General features: G+C 52.1%; 1 pseudogene; it reads right to left on the minus strand.

Annotated features, from left to right (window-relative positions):
* Nucleotides 1–741: 741 nt before the first annotated feature.
* On the minus strand, nt 742–3,821 carry LOC113648910 (annotated as a pseudogene).
* Nucleotides 3,822–5,143: the final 1,322 nt, after the last annotated feature.

Here is a 5,143-nt window from a genome sequence, read left to right on the forward strand (position 1 = left end):
ACCCAAATAGGTCCCACCCCTGTATTTATAGCTCCGCCCACACATACAAACATAACCCAGGAAAGAAATGTGTCCTTATCATAGCTGAAGGGAAGAACAATACGATTGCAGATAAACCAACAAGCAAAAATGACACACAAACATAATCATGCAAAGGACAAAGGCAGATATTAGTTTTGTGTAACAAAGCAAAACCAACGTTACTCACCTATCGAGAAGGAAAAAAGCGCCTCGGCGTCTGGAGTTTCCCGAGTCAATAACTCCTGAGCTAAAAGCTGTTACTACACAAAACGCGGTTGTAGCTGCCTCTCTACATTACTACGATAGAAAAGAGGTGTTATTTGTGTAGTAACAGCGTTTAGCTCAGGAGTTATTAACTCGGGAAACGTTGGGTTACTTAACGTAATCCCCGGTTCTTTGATAACATAGTGAGGTGTTTCACTATGGGGAATCGCTTTGGGTGTGACCAACTACGGAAGCTCTTATGACACCACATCTGTCTTTGACAGACAAGTCGACCTGCGACCAGACTCCGCCTTGCCTACATCAGCCAGGTCGACCCCTGTCTACGTCATTAACGAGATTTCTTCCCATCCAAGTGCAAGGAGGGAAGTGCTGGTGAAACACCTCACTCTGTTATCAAAGAACTGGGGATTACATTAAGTAACCTAACGTTCTTTTTCTAACTTCGCTCAGTGTTTCACTATGGGAGATATAGACAGCTCCCGGATTGCACCCATATTACTGTTTCCAAACAGGTACAGTAGCACCGGCTCCCAGCACTGCGTGTGCTAAGGACGGTTCCGAAACGTCTAGCCTATGGAATCTCACAAACGTATGCGCCGTTGCCCAACTCGCCGCCGAGCAAATGTCCAGAACGGAAACTCGTCTGAGTAAAGCCCACGATGTGGCCATACCCCTAGTGGAGTGGGCTCTCAAACCCGTAGGGGGCTGAAGTCCCCTGCAACCATAAGCCACAGATATCGCCTCCACAATCCAGTGGGATAGCCACTGTCGAGATAACGGCTTCCCTGTGTGAGGAGTAGCCCAAGACACAAACAGCTGGTCACAAGTTCTGAAACCAGCTGTCCTTTCCACATACGCCTGAAGAGCCCGCACCGGGCATAATGCATGAAGTTTCTGCTCCCCCGGAGAAGAAAACGGTGGAGGATGAAAAGCTGCCAGTTCAGTAGACGGGCACCTATATGCCGACTCCAAAACCTTGGGCACAAAAGCAGTGTTAGGATGAAAAGAAACTTTAGTGAGCCCCAGAGTGAATTGTAAGCAAGACGGGCTAACCAACAAAGCATGTAAATCAATCACATGCTTGGCTGTCACCAAAGCCAGGAGCAGTGTCGTCTTAAGAGAGAGATACTTAAAACTCACCGCCTCTATCGGCTCAAAAGGATGTTGAGACAAGGCTTCTAAGACGATGGGCAGATCCCATAAAGGAACCATCTGCCTTGACACCGGCCGGATGCGGCTCGCTTATTATTGGGTGCTGGCCTGCCGACTTGTCACCAAAACTTACAAGGCAGGCTGAAATAGCTGCCAGGTACATCTTAATGGTAGAGAAAGCCTTCCTTTTATCAAGCAGATCCTGGAGGAAGCATAGTATATCCCTAACAGAGCACTGAAAAGGGATAATCACTCTCCGCCCACACCATTCTTCAAAAGCACGCCATTTATTGCTATAAAGAGCGCGGATATAGGAGGCGCTCGCACTCTGTATAGTACGTATAACTGACGAGGGCAAGCCAGCCGCATTCTGATTCCAAATCTCACGGGCCAGGCCCAGAGGGCTAACATGTCCGGATGGTAGAGGATGGTAACACACACACACACACACACACACACCCCCCCCGCCTGAGACAGGAGGTCCCTCCGTGGGGGGAGGGGCCACGGCTGCCCCAACAATAGTTGGACTATCTCCACCACCCAATGTCGGGATGGCCAGCGTGGGGCTATCAGAATCAATGACAGACACTGCTCCCTCACTCTGGCTAAAGTGGGGGAGATTAAGCTCAGAGGGGGAAATGCATACAGAAGCATGTCCGGCCACACCCAATGGTGCATTTGCGTCCACCAGAGAGAAATACAGAGGGCAATGAGCGTTTTCTTGCGAGGTGAAGAGATCGACGGCAGCCTGACCGTACCTCTGCCATACCTGGCTCACCAGCTGAGGATAGAGTTTCCACTCCCCGTAAAGGGGATTTCCCCTGGACAGTAAATCTGCCCCTCTGTTCAAGATCCCCGAAACATGAGTCGCCCGGAGAGACAGAAGCCGTGTGTCCCTCCACACGATCAGCTTCGTTGCCAACCGATGCAGCTGAAGGGAGTGTGTGCCCCCCTGACGGTTGATGTAAGTAAGCACTGTGGTGTTGTCCGTTTTCACTAAAACATGCCGACCTCTGAGGAAACTCATGAAAATGTTTCAGTGCCAGCCACACCGCCAATAGCTCCAAATAGTTTATATGTTCGTGCATCAGCTGTGGTGGCCATGCGCCGTTCACAGTTTCACCCATTAGGGTTGCTCCCCAACCCTTTAAGGACACGTCTGTTGTCATAGTTACTCTCGATGACACCGCCCCTAAGGGAATCCCCGATCTGAGCATCACAGGGTCTTTCCAGTGTCTGAGCGCATCGACGCGCGCAAGATTGACTCTCACCGGTCGGCTGAGATGACCGCTGAAAAACCCTCATTTTGTGTAGCCCCAAATGCACTACCGTGATCACCCAAGCCATAAGCCCCAGCATTTGTAAGCACAGCCTGTACGGGACCACTCGTCCCCTCTGAAAATGAGCAAGACATTGTGTGAAAGACGCTATTCTCTCTTCCGTCAATGTGACTTGATACGAAAGGGAGTCCAAGTTGAGCCCTCCGTATGTTGAGAGGGCACCAGCCGGCTCTTTATCATGTTTATAGTGAACCCCAGGTCTCTGAGGTGATTCAGGACAATCTCTGCGTCTTTTATGGCTTGCTCCCTTGACGACGAGCATATCAGATAATTGTCTATGTAAGACAATATCCTTATGCCCTTGTCCCTTAACGGGAACAGGGCTGCCTCCACACATTTGGTAAAAACCCTCGGAGCTAACGACAGCCCGAACGGTATAGTTTGCAATTCGTATGCTGTGCCCTGGTATGCAAACCTGAGGAATTTCCTGTGAGAGGGATAAATATCTATGTGGAAGTACGCATCCGCCAGATCTATTGTCACAAACCAATCGCTTGGACGAATCGATTGACACAGCACCTTGTGTGTCAGCATTTTGAATGAATACTTTCTGTTTAATACACGCAGATCCAAAATGGGACAGAGGGCTGCACCGCCTTTTTTTCGAACCACGAAATAACTGGAATAGAAGCCCTGACGGCTTTCCTCCCCGTGTATCACTCTGATTGCCTGCTTGTGCAGGAGGGTTTTGATTTCGGCCGTCAACACATGAGCCGATTCTCCCTCGGCCACCGACATGATCAGCCCGTTGAAACGGTCGGTTTCATGGCAAATTGGAGTCTGTATCCCCGTGAAACTGTTGCTAAAACCCACGGATGAACCACGCATGCGCCAGCTGGCTATGCGGGTCGAGAGAAGGCCCCCGTACACTTCCGCCCCGCCATCGTCACGCAGTGACGATGTCATCACAAGCGCCGTGCGGGCTCCCACTGACGGGGAAGCGAACACTGCCCCCAGCGGTGGGACTGGGGGAGCGCATTTCATGTCTTTGCATTTTCCGGGGTTTTTTAAACATATCGCCCTCGGCTGCCTGGCTGCGATAGTGCAACATTTATTGTCATGTGTCTCGAACCCGGGGAGCATATCGCCCTCAGCCCGTGGCTTGGCTGAGATAATGCATGTTTTATTATCAATTTCCCTGTGTGTGTGAGTGTTTGGTGACACCGCACATGGCTCTGACCTCCCTCTCTTCGCTGAACTGGAGAAGAGAGAACATAATGAGCCCTTATCAAACTCAGAACAGAAGGGCTGAACTCCTGCCTTCTTCTCTTCGCCGGCAGAGAGAGAAGGACCGGGGAAAACCTGTGTGTCAGGTCGCACGCGTTTTCTTCCTTTCCTCAGGGTGGGGCGGACGGTTCCTAGCAACCACGGCCGCAAAAGAATGCTTTCCCCAAGGTCAGGAGCCATCCGGACGCGGTCGCTGACCGATCTGTCCGCTGTGAGCAGGTCTCACAGCTCTCGCGGTCATCGGCATCCCTCTCGATGCTGCGGCTGCTGCGAAGCCCTGCCGCGTTGGCTGGGAGGGTGGTCACGCCGCCTGCTTGCATGGCAAACAGAGGTTAAAAGCCTCATCCTCCTGTTTTCTGAGGGTGCTGGTTTCTCTCATTTTCTCGAGAGCGGGCCCGAATAAGCCATTAGTCGGGTCGTAAGGGGCATCCATCACCTCCGCCTTCTGAGCATCGCCAAGGCCTGACAGGTTTAACCACAGGGCTCTCTCACCTGACACGGCCAGGCCCATTACGTGGCAGCAGCCCTGAACCGCACCGCATGAGGAGCGCAAAATCAGGTCGTTCACAACACAGACTACGGACTGCCCCGCGTATTTGTACATACGCGACCTCTGAAAGGTCGCAGCGGTCAAACGGTCCGTCTTACTCGGCAGTGAAAACTACGATGAGGAGGAAACAGATTGTCGATTCGGATGGACGTGATACGCCACCAAAGGCTCCACTTTTGGGGGTCCGGCCAACAGCTCCTCCATCCCCTGAATCTCCAACATCGAGTGTCCCTTGGTGGGGAGCTTACTCTTAAAGGGGCTAGACCAATATCGAGACATCTCCTTCATGCACGCAGGCATGGCAGGCAAGAGCTGTCTCGCTGCCGAGTGGGTCAGCGGCAGCCTTTTCCCATCATAAAGGTCTCTCACAGCACCTTCGGCAGCTTTGGCGGCTGGTCAGGCTAGGCCCAGCTTCGCCGCGGCTCGTTTGCACACTTCGTGCAGGCTGCTATCAGCAGGGGGGGCCGAATCGGTTGTGCTAGGTGGTCTAGAGTATTGGACTGGGAAAGGGGAATTGTCTACCTCCTCTTCGTTGTCCATGCCCAGATCGAGGAGGTCATAGTTAACATCGACATCTGCGTCCTCGTCCCCCAGTTCATCATCCACCTGCATGAGCAGGCCATCGAAC

The sequence above is a fragment of the Tachysurus fulvidraco genome, chromosome 18, assembly GCF_022655615.1.
Source record: "Tachysurus fulvidraco isolate hzauxx_2018 chromosome 18, HZAU_PFXX_2.0, whole genome shotgun sequence".
Taxonomy (NCBI): domain Eukaryota; kingdom Metazoa; phylum Chordata; class Actinopteri; order Siluriformes; family Bagridae; genus Tachysurus; species Tachysurus fulvidraco.